Below are 12,809 nucleotides of genomic sequence, written 5' to 3'. Positions count from 1 at the left end.
TAGTAAAGGCTTCTGGAGTGAATCGAGAAGAGGTTTTTGAATGACGCAATGACGTTGTGCCGCTCCTTTTATGCTGCGTGCGGAGCCACTCCCCAGACACATGCGTCATGTCTGCCAGCCAATAGGGGTTGGCGTAATGTAATAGGGCTTCTGAGGAATATGCTGAAGGGGCGTATCCTATAGTGAGACACCGAAACGTATGCTTGAAAGAGAACCACACGTGTATGTGTAAATGTGTAACCTAACGTTACGTCTCTAACCAAATTCACAGAAGGCTCCATCTAAGTTTACTACGCGAACTGCTATCCAATCATAGCAGTGGGCGTTTACTTCCAAGTCTTCATGGCGGAACGCCCATTCAAACCGATTGTTTGTCGAGCTGGCCTCTAAACCCGGGTAGAAAATAGCCTATTATGATTTTGATGTTTTTGAATGTAAAAACCACGCGAACGTCATAAGTATAAAACAATAAATAAGCCCAGTTCATCACACCTTTAAGATGGAAACCTTTATTTAAATTTTTGGTAGATAGTGAGATTAAAAGTATTGCAAATGGGCACTTTTGCTTAAAAGTGCTGTAATTGTAATTGTGTTGCAGCATCTGTTTATCATCTGTTGAATGCCTGTTTTTATTTCCCCTTAAGGAATTTAAGAACGAAGTTGGCTCATAACAAAGTCAATATTTAAACAGGATTTTCCCTGTTGTTCTTATCTGTCTTGTACCCAAGTCTCTTCTTTTCTTATTTGCAATTAGTTGATGTTTTTGCTGTTTTAAAATGTGATTTGTAAATTAAAAGCATTTACTCACCTTCGAGTTGTTCCAAATCTGTATTAATGTCTTTGTTAGAAATATATTCGGAAAAAAGCTTTTAACCAAACAATTCTTGGACTCCATTGACTACCATAGTAGGAAAAATTACTTGATATATTTTTGGTTCTTTTGATCACAAAAGAAGATATTTTAAAGAATGTAGGACAGCAAACAGCTATGAGGCACTTTTGACTACCATTGTAATTTTTCCTACTATGGTAGTCAATACGGTCCAAGAACTGTTTGGTTACAAGCATTCTTCCAAATATCTTTCTGTGTTCAACCAAATAAAGAAATTTATACAGATTTGGAACAACTAGAGAGTGAGTAATTCATGACAGAATTTTCATTTTTTGGTGAACTATGCCTTTAAGCTCACTTCTTTTATTAATGTTTTATGGGAAAGACAGCTGTCTGACAACTTTTGGTACTGCATTAATTTTCCAGTTAGCTGATAATGTGGGCGCCCTGGTCAACTTAGTGCTGTTTTATTACTTCTGTATAGAGAGTCTCAAATGTTATAGAAAAGCTATACAACTCATAGCTGCTTTTTTGATCTCTTGTCGTGTTTATTGGGTTCTCATCGCATTGGACCCATGTATGGTGAACTTTTGGTTCTTGATATTTTATAAAAATGTATTTGCAGTTTATAAATTATGGTTTTCTTTTTGTTTATGTTGAGAAATGCACTGTTGCCTATACAGTATGTTGCATTTTGTCTCCTATCCCAATCTAATTCTACAGGAAGACAGACTTTATTTTTATAAGATTGCGATTTAATGGATACGTTGAATTTGAATGTCACATGAGCAAAATGGTGAGGAAACTAGAGTTATATATTTTAAAAATCAATGTTTTTTTCGTGAAACAAGCTTTTAGTCCAGCAATGACAATATGCAATGGACTCTTATGCTTTGGTGGTTCCTGAAAGCAAGAGGTTGTATAGGTGTGTATCCTCATCTCTAGCACCTACTTGCTAAATTATATTTTTATCTGAATAGATCTTAAACTCTTTGAAGTTTGTGTGCTTTAAACATTTGAGCAGAAACTTTGTGAAGGCAACATTTACTATTTGTCTTGACCGTCTTGTTTTTTACTTTAAATTCATCCGCATGTGATTTGGTTTCTGCTTAAATAATACCTCGTGTTTGGAGCCCATAGGGTTGTGATTAAAAATGAATATCCAGAGAGTGAAAACTTTCACAGTTAAAATTGACATCCAGCTGTTTTGCGATAATTTGACAGCATGTGCCTGTTCTTTCTGCCTCCTGTTGGTTTTCTTATTCTCAGCTTCCAGAAAGATTTATCACAAGTCTCACTGCTTATTTGGACTTTAACACAACAGAAATGGAGGATATTGGAGTGTAGCTATTATATATATACAGTATATATATATACTATATATATACAGCTATATATATATATTAGGAATCTTTCTTAACAGAAAGTCTAGATGAGATGTACAGGACACCCCCGCAGGCCCTGCGATGAGGGCAATGCTAAATGCGGAGACTCCGAGCGGTTTTGAGCCAATTAAATTCTAGATTTTCACTGCAGTGCATCAACAGCAGTGATCATAGCAAATCACGAGCATTTAAACACACATATAGTATAGCGTGCCATAAATGTACTTATGGAGTCACAATTGTGGCAAACGTATATCATGCTAAAAACTTGCTTTGAACTTTTATGGTCCTTAGCGAAAAACCACATGAATTTCACGTTTCTCACATGTGATCACGATTCACAAGAACATTCAAATGTGACCACATGCGTTTTTGCACATGCAGCTTTTCTGCAATTCATGAAGACTAGGAAAGAGTTAAAACAGAAGGGCCTAAATAACTGTTTCCATCGGTGCCACCATTTCATTCCGGCTCCAGATTTTCATCAGCGCTCATTTACGGGGCCCCGTCTCACGGTTCATGGGCGGGCCTGTAGATTTGCGGTGTGCCGCTGGACACAGGCTTTTATTACAGAGAAGATTACAGAGGAGGGGCTTTGTTGTGCTGTAAAGCAGGGAATGGGCAAAAATGAGACTTGTCCATGCTGAACCTTCGTGATTGAGATGGGCTCGTGGGCAGCCTGACAGCTGTGTAATGAAATCTCCTTCATACTGCGACCATAACACGCCGTGTTTACTGCGGCATTGTTATTGAATGAATCAGACGGGGGATTCTGCATGCTACTTACTTAATTATCCAACTGTGCATACAATATGCCCCTTCACTGAAAAACAAACCGTTTCTCTGTACAGAATCATGGTCTACATTTCTTCACCGCCGGCATGTGATTGTTTTTCCATTTTAATGCACCGCTCCAAACTTTATCTTGCAGAACGTCCCTGCTGTGCGGGAGGGAGTCCTTTTCCGCGGTGCCTGTAGCGTCGTGCGGTTGGACTGTCCTGTGTGCATGTTTAAGAGTAATTTATCCATCTGAATTGTTATAGTTTGTCCCATACTGTATTTCCCATTCTGATTCCTGATCCTAAAAGTCTCCTGGCAGACAGGCCAAAATTATGTAACATGCATACTTTGTTCTTTTTAATTTATACATTTAAACTGCACACAGGTCAGTAAAAACATTTCTTTAAATGGAATTTGCAGACTGAATCTCTGAGGACTATACTGAAGCATGCATGCTTGATCGATGATGCTCCTGGTGCAAAATAAAAGTCCTTTCTCTTAAATGCTTATTATATAAACCTGATACTTTTTAACACCAACTTGTTTCCTGATTCGCCAGATCAGTGTCGATTTTGCATCCGACGGCAGAGGACTGTAGGCAGCTCGTGGGCATCTGTTAGAGGCTCAGACGTGTTTGATAGCAGCCACATCAACAAACCAAATGCACGTCACCCCCGCCAGCAAACGGAGGTAAAGCCTATTTACAAAAGGCGTCTGTAGGGAAGCTGTCTGCACGGCTGACACAGCTAAGCTTACCTGAGGATGGGAGTTTCTAAACTGGGTCACACACGAGGCGAGAAGTTGAACTTTTATAAGGAAGGGAGGGAGAGAGTAATGAAAAGATTCAGGCAGTAGTTTGTATTAGGCCCGTCTAGGAATATATTTCAGGGGTTCTTCTAACAAGGCAAGTGATATATAGGGTCAAACCAGCGATAAACCTGTTTACTGTTTATACGAAAGGTAGCGTGAGGGTGTGTTAAATGTGGGTGACCCAAATTTAAGGAGTTCATCTGTCTGCTCGTGATTCTAGTCGTAGTCTTGTACAAACGTGACATTAAAACGACTATGAATTATCAAGCATGCTTTAATTATGAATGCAAAAATAAGCTCAGTACACCAACTTTTTCAATCAGGTGCTTTCTAGAATGACAACGTCAGACGTGATAACACCAGTAGAAAATCACGGTTTGTGTCTGTGATATAACAAAAATCGGTTCTTGGAAATGCAGGAATGGAAATTATTGTCAAATTTATTAAAACTCTTGCCTGGCACAGATATCCCCTTCCCTTGGGTGCTTGTTACTGGCGATGAGATAAACTGGTATCAGAGAGTTTTGATTGGATCAATTTAATTACTGAGAGAAGCTTTATGTGATGTGCAGCATATTTATTGGTACCTCACAGTCAGTGTTGGGTGTAACTGGTTACTAAGTAATTAGTTACTGTAATTTAATTACTTTTCCCTTGAACAAGTAAAGTAAGGGATTACTCTTATTTTTTCTGTAATTTAATTACAGTTACTTCTGATGTAATTAAACTAAATACGTTGTGTAATATATGTGTGTGTAATAGTGGAATTGACATCAAAATTCAGAGTCTAACTTTAAAATCCGTGCTTTAATGTATAATTCTCACATTTGTAATACTTTGGTCAGTTAATAATAGGGATGTAACGATTCACTCAGCTCACGATGCGATGCGAGTCACGATTCTGATCTCACGATGCGATTTATTCACGATTTACTCACGATTTATTTTGAAAAAAATGAGTTGAAACAAATTAGAAATGAACAACTTCCCCTGCATTATTTCTTAAATGCTTCACGTTTCTTTGTATGATAAAATAATGTTTTATTTCAAATAACAAAACTAAACTGCAATTTTATAACAAATTAATAATAGAAAAAGTCTCTTTAATATAAACAAACTAATACTGTCTGTGCTTTTCTTGGATTTTTTTGCATTTAAGAAATATCAGCATCCACGTTTAGTTTTGCAGTGAAAATAGCGGCCCCTGCTGTTCAAAAAAAAAAAATTGCGATTCAGTTCAAGCCTCAACCAATTTGAATCGTCGCTCATTATAACCGATTTTCAACTGGCTCACGGTGAATCGTTACATCCCTAGTTAATAAGAGTACTTTATGTAGTTTAATATTATTTATTTGAATGAATTAAATAAGCCCTTTCATGCCTATCCTTGAATCACTTAACTAATCAAGGTTGATGTAGGATATAGAAAGTAATTAGTAATAAGTAACTAAATACTTTTTGGAGAGAGTAATAAGTACAGTAATCTAATTACACTATTGAATATGTAATTAGTAACTAGTAATTAATTACTTTTTGAGAGTAACTTATCCAACACTGCTCACAGTGATGTGTATTCTTCATCCAGTTTCTCAGAAGTGTTGGCATGTCTTTGCTGTGCATTTCTGTCCACCTCTGTAGATGTAAAGTGCAACTCATCTCTGTTAAGGGCGATTTATGGTCATGCGTAGGAGCTACGCCGTAGGCTGTGCGTAGCCTGACGTGCACCTCCAAAAATGTAACAACGTATCAACTCAACATGGACCGCAAGCGCTGAGATTGGTCTGTTTGAACCCCTCCCTCAGGTCAAAAAACTCCATGATAGCGTCATGTTTACTCAAATGCATTTCCGAATGAATTAGCGAAGTCAATTATTTGTTCTTCTGTATTTAACATCTCAAGCTGCAACAGAATTGACTGTTTACTTGCCGTTATCACTAGTAATGCTTCTCAGACAGCGTACACAACGAGCTGCTGCTTCTTTGGCTCTTGTCTTGGTTACACAAGCAACACATGTGGACACTGACACCTAGTGGTCATTGCCTGTCGCACAAGTATAAATGAAAACCGGTGCATTTCCAACAGCGTAGATGCTACGTAGGGCTTCAGTATTGCTTTTTTCTAGTAATCGTATGTTTTTGTACGATTCACAATGTACGAATTCATAGGAGTAAGCCACATCGTAAAATAGTTACGAATTTCCGTGAGACCAGGTTGGAAAATGGCCACATGAATTGAAACTCTTGTTTTGGCCACTTTTTGTGTCCATTGTGTTGGATTTCATGTTGACTTTAGCTGTCTGCAGGGGTGATTCACCAGACGTAAGAGTGAATCAGTGTGGCAAACAGCTACTTGCTGACTCAGCCGCCTTCTTCCCATACTGCCACATGCGGGACTGACTCCATGCGTGTAATTGCATCTGCTCACGCGCATCACACCGCTGCAGTGAAAACTGCTTTTGTTTGCTGTTATTGATGCAGGTGTATCTCCTATAGTGTGAGGTGAATATTTAGGACAAAGCAGCCAGCCAAGAGTAAACCATGAATTACTGTACTGCATATGTGGGTATCTCCCCGAGGTCATCTCAGCCTGCATGCCAATGCGTTCTGACATATGACATTTAGCTTGTGAAAGGGAATGCATGTTTGTCTCATTATGAGTTCCTAAAGAAAGCAATGTAGGCAGTGTGAAAATCATTTCTGTGTAATATAGGTCAAATTGTTTTACCAGCACACCTTTAAAAAGCCAATGTTTGTTGGCACTCAACCTGGTGTCTTTGGACAGGTTGTAGATTATAGAGGTTGCTTGGCTTGCATGAGTACAAACATTCAAACAGGAAAGGACAGCTTAGGTGTCGCTGATGTCTGCCACCACGTTTCAGACATTTCTTTATTGGACAGATTGACCATTTAAAAAGCTAAATCCATTATTGTAGCCCAGTTATGGACTCATGTTCAATATTGAAATAAAACAAAAGGGTAACACCTTACAATAAGGTTCCATTTGTTAGAGAACAGTACTTTTACCCCACTTATTAATTTTAATGTTAATTTCAACATTTACTAAACATATTTAAAATTAAAATTATAAACAAATATTGTCTCTGTTTTCATTAGTTAATGCACAATAAAGCAACCGCACACTCCCTTACATGGAATTCACCGTGTTGTTTCTACAGTATCCCTGAACTGACAAACTGCTTCTACAAAGAAGCGAAAATTTGACAACATCTTTGTCCTGTGTCAGCCACCGTAGTGCTTCGAAAAGAAGGGGGATTGAGCCGTTGGTTGCAATTCGCAACCTCACCAGTAGATGCTGCTAAATGTCATACACTTGACCTTTAACTAACATTAACAAAGATTAATTAATGTTGTAAAATATGTTGCTCGTTGTTAGTTCATGTTAGCCAATGCCTTTACTGATGTTAATGAATGTTAATGGAAGCGTTTCCTTAATAACGCATTGATTTACATCCGCTATTTGTAAAGTAAAATTTCCACACGCTTGCCACATTGTAATGTCATGAATGTAAGAAATTATATTTAGATTGAAAATAATCTCAGATCTCTAAATATTAGCTAAATTACATTAAAAAAACATGACTTGTCATGTAGTTGATTAGATCCATTATTTTGATTGACATGTCTCTTTTTTAGTACATAGACAGCGATCATTTGTGTGCTGCAGGACAGACAGAGGGGGGAACATGATCCGGTCTAACACAGTGCCACCTGCACACTGGATCAGGTTCTGTATGCATATGGTGCCAGCAGGGACGCATGATAACAGCTTCCCTCTGATCCCTATCACTCCAGACCTCCTCTGTAATGACAGAACAAGACATTTGTTTGTGGTATGGGGGTACAGATAACGCTGTGTGATGGGCTGCCAGCCTTTTTATTAGGACTGTCTTTCTTGACTGATGCCCGCTCTCTTACTTGGCTTTACCTAGGAAGTATTAGTGGTTTTTGGTAAATGTTGAAATTTAATTTAATTTCAGTTAAAGGAATGTTCTAGAGAAAATGTATTCCTTAGAGATTTCTGTTTTCTAGCTCTGGAGATTTGATGCAGGTCTCATTTAAGTATCAGCTTCATCTGCGTTGTTTTTTTCTTGCATTGCCTAAGAGAAATCAAAATAGAAGCAATTTTTACATTAAGAGGGAATGTATGTTGATGGTGCAGAGAAAAAATAATCTGGATTTGGGAAAATTTGATGAGAAATGATAGAGTTTATATTGAGATCTTTAATAATCTTTACTTGATTGATTTGGCAAATCTGAGTTTAGATTGAGATCTGTTTTAAAACTCTTAATTTGTGAGATTTTCTTTATCTCAGGAGAAATTTCTGAAACACAAGAGACTTCATTTGCTCTCCATTTAATCTCATTGATGTCCAGGAGAAATAATTAAGATATTAAAGAGATCTCATCTGGAAGTTTATTTACAAAAATCAAGCTTATTTTGACAAATAATGCATTTACTCTGACTCTATGATCTCTGTTCGTAAATGTTTTTTTTACTAGAGCCTTGTCGTTTCTGTCTGCAGAAGCAGCAGCTTGTAAAGGTCACGTCTGAGCAGAGGTCTATCAGACTCTTCTCTGTGTCCAAACACTGTCCGCCTCTCCGCCAAGCGGCCCGGGCCATTCATTATTCAGTATCTGCAACCCTCTTCGACACCTCCGCTAGAATGATTGCCCCGACTCCTCAACCAGACTATTCATTTAAAAAACTTCCGCATGGAATTCCTGTTAGCTTTATTGAAATCTGTCGGCACAGCTATTCCCTGCAATGTGCTAGTTAACCGGTACCCATCTCCCTCCGGGCCAGTAAGTGGCTCTGCACACCCATATTGGATTTCTTCTCCAGGTTAGATGAGTGTAAATCCAACATATTTTATTTCCTGCGTGTTTAGAGGTGTTATAATGTGTGAGGGCATCTCCAATAAACAGCGTTACAGGAAGCAAATGTTCCCATACTTTCACAGCACGCTGCCGTTTATTTGGTAATATTGCCTTTAGCTTTAGGGGCATTTGACGGTTCTCTGGAGCTGTACTTCTTGCGATGAGAGAAAAATGCTGATGCTGGGAACTGGTGTCAGAAAGCCTTCAGGCATCTGTGGTTCAGCCTATTTGTCCCTTGAACAAAAATCATTGCCGGAATATTGCTTAATGCAGTTTCTCTTGTTTCAATAACAAATTAAAGTAGGTTTTTATTAAATTGCACAATATGCACTAAAAAGATATAAGGGGAAACCTGTCGTGAATGTCCATGTCAGCAGAAAATAAAATAGAGCGAAACATCATTGAAAAGTGTGATTGCTGCATGACACTGTATTGATTTTTAAACTTTATTTTTTTCAAATCCCAACCAGCCTGACAGTAATGACTCCCTACACCATGAGTTCGGGGTAAGGTTTATAAAGGGCGGAGATCTGAAACTGTTCCGCTGCACGCAATTTCACGATCATTTGCGTTTTATAGATTTCACATCTGATGGAGAGGCGTACATGCGTTTTCTGTGCGCACGTTCGTTCTATGAATCACACGTACGCACTTTGAGAAATGATCGTAAAATCAAATTTAGGACGTTTTTTTCCCGCAACATTTTATGAATGAGGCCCCAGGTGTCTAAGGATAATGAAAAGACATGCCCTGGTAAATTAAACACGCACATAACGATGACCTAACGTAACCTGCAGTTTTATGTTTCAAACAGAGGTGGCGATAGAGCTGCGAAAGCTTAAATTAAGTGTCATGAAAGTGATGTAGCAATGCAAAATATAGGCTTTGTGTTCCTTAAGCAAAATGATGAGAGATTAGTTCAGCCCATATGCCCCCTTTTCTCTCTCTTCAACCTATTTATCGCTCGCCCTTTATTCTCCGTCGGTTGTTAAAACAGGCTCACGGAACAAGCTATTGATTGAAATGACCTCTGAGCATAATGAGAGATCATATGCTAATGGAGCTTATCATTTCTGTCAGCACCCCGCAGACAGTTACAATTAAACACACAGTCAATGCTGTGTCCATTAGAAAGGATGTGAGCATAGTTATATAAACATTATGCAAATCCTCATATATTTATTCTGTTTGTCTCCCTTGCATGAATATCGGTCTGAACTGCCATAATTACCGAGGCTAGAGCGACGGACTCTTGATGCGCAGTATATTTTACAAAATTAAATGGGTTACTTTCAGGGAAAATGCCACTTAAATGCCCCGCTCATATTTCTTGTGGTAAGACCTGTGTCTTTCTGTCATCTCACAGAAAAGGGGAGATAACTGAGAGTGTGTGTGAAGTAATAAAATGATATACAGTACAGAGGCGAATGTAATGGATCTTTATAATAAAAGTTGCACAGGAAATCTTTAAGTGTGAGTTATTTCTAGTGTCAGTATTGTACATTCTGTTGAAAAATATTTACACAAAGCCATATGTCATATGACTTGAGAAAGCTTGAAATATAGCACACGGAGGGTTTACTGCTACCGATGTGAACTGATGTAAAGGGATTGTGTGAAGTTTCTTTAAAATGATCATTTTGTGTTCCAATTCATGTCAACTTAGGTTATGTTTGAATTTGATCAATTCCGGTTCCGATTCTGCTTATTGAATCCGATTCTCATTGATTCCCAGTTTTGATTCGAAAGTTTTAAAAACTGAAGTAAAACATTTAGATATTTACCATTATTGACCGGTTTGCAAAATATATAAATATACATATTTATGAGCGCTGTTACAATTACCTAATTGTAGCAACCATGTTTTGTCACATTTATCCAATGTACTACTATAGTTTACCTACAAATATCATGGTTAAACTGTAGTTATTATAATGAAACTATGGTAAATTTTTTGGTTACTGTGCTTTACTACAAATACCCCAGTTAAACTATGGTTACAAGTAAACATGTGGTTAATATTCATAAGGGCTTTTTTGAGATATCAGCTGATCGCAAGTTAACGCATGCACATTTCTGAAACTGTGCACACAGGAATTGATTTTAATTTTAATTTTATATCAAATATCTGATTCCTAACTTTTCGATTCCTATACCAGAATTGGAATTGATTTTTGATTCCCAACCCTACATGGGAAATTTTATTTCTGGGCCAATTATTGCTTAGGGCCGAAATGCAGTGTTTATATTTCGACACTTATTAGACTCATAAGGATTTCAAACAATATCTTCAATCAGAGGAAAATAAAATATCATATTTTTAACTCGGTTATGTGCAAGACATGAATGTTTGCTGACAGCTATAGCATTAGAACAGGGAGTGCCATCTGTTGATCGGTTTGTTTTATTGGTTTTTCAGATGCGTGTGTGGGTCTGTTAGATTCTTATTGAAAACTGAATAATGCATCTGCAGCAAAGACTAATTTTAGATTTCTGCCCTTGTGATAAAAGGACTCGCATCTCAGAGTAGATATTTTTGCTTCATACAGTATTTGATGTCATTTTACTACCTGTATGTCATTCAAATAAAAAGTTTACCCCGCAAGTCTTTCAAGCATTTGCATTAGGATTGTCAAAATGACTTCAAACTGTTTTTTCGGATTTCATCTCGCTCTTATCGCTCAAAAACAATCATCTTTATAAAGCCCTTTGGGAAGTCCAATAGGCATGACTCCGGAGCCCATTTTTCTCGTTTTTGTTCCGTTTTACTGTGTTTGTCTAGTTTTTGCTTTCTACATTGTTATTTAATATGCTTTCTAATCAGTCCTTCAGGATGTAATTTCTTTGTTCTGTGCCGTAGTGAGAAGATTGAATTGCATTATTATTTGATAGTTTTTTTTCTCTTCGGTAGGCGGGATTTTGTTATTTAATAACCCTCATGACAGCATATCAATGAAATGGAACCAGATTGCGTAGAAATTATATTATTTCTCCCTCGCTCTTGACTGCTTCATGCCTTTATTCCTTTCTTTCGGTTTTAACGTGCATGGCCAGGGCTTTCCTCAAGACCAACTTGAAAACTTGAAGGGTCATTGAATGGCCTGCATTAGATAATCAGTCAATCTATGTACTCCAAAGGAACGCTCATTTTTGTTGAGTGACACAATGTGAATTAACTCTTGAGCTTTCAGGAGGAAATGATATTATCTTTGGTGGAACACACACGTAAAGGTGCGGCAATCCAGATCAAGAATATGAATCTTAAAGGGGTGATATGACACGGCTAAAACGAATATTATCGTTTGTTTTAGATGTAATGCAATGTGTCTACACGATTTAAGGTTCAAAAACGCTGTATTTTCCACATTCCGTGCATGTTTGTATCTCCTCTTTGCCCCGCCTCTCTGAAACGCACAGATTTTTAACAAAGCTCATCGCTCTGAAAAGCGAGGTGTGCTATGATTGGCGAGTTAATCAGTGTGTAGTGATTGGTCGAATACTGCAAGCGTGTGACGGAAATGTAACGCCTCTTACCATATTTGGAACATCAGGTTCCTCTTCAATTGTACTGACAGGTACGCCCACCTTACTTGCGTTTACATTTGGGCGGTCTTAGTCAAATCATACCACGAACTGACGTAGATTTGTGGGGGTGTGGTTACACGAGGCGTTTCAGGCAGGTCTGGGTGAGCATTCGCTTTTAGATTGAACGCATCTTTTGTTCCGACACTTTTATTTTTGCAATTTTCCGTGTCTAATACATGCATGGGCAACTTATAACACCCCAAAGGCACAGAAAAACATGTATTCGCGCCATATGACCGCTTTAAAAATAACACACACGGATGGTAATTGGGCAAAAAGCAATACATTTTTTGGTAAGGAATACAAAATTAATTTAATTAGCTTATTTCTGTCAAATTGAATATATGAGGTAACAGTGTTTAAAACATTAATGACATTCAGAATGTTTAATATTCTTGTTTCCCACAATTTGCTGGCGCAGTGTGAACATGCCAGGTATGATCGCAGCGTTCAAAATCCAATAACCAACTTAGAATGTCGGTGTTTGTTAGCGTTTATTGGAACAGTGTGAATTCGCCT

General features: G+C 37.8%; 1 protein-coding gene across 13 annotated transcripts in view; it reads left to right on the top strand.

Annotated features, from left to right (window-relative positions):
* The window catches only part of adarb1b (adenosine deaminase RNA specific B1b), a 199,845-nt gene that overhangs the window by 13,801 nt on the left and 173,235 nt on the right, over window positions 1-12,809 (top strand). The window lies entirely within an intron of this gene.

The sequence above is a fragment of the Triplophysa rosa genome, linkage group LG6 (genome assembly GCF_024868665.1).
Source record: "Triplophysa rosa linkage group LG6, Trosa_1v2, whole genome shotgun sequence".
NCBI classification, from domain to species: Eukaryota; Metazoa; Chordata; class Actinopteri; order Cypriniformes; family Nemacheilidae; genus Triplophysa; species Triplophysa rosa.
This window is presented reverse-complemented; position numbering and strand designations above follow the sequence as displayed.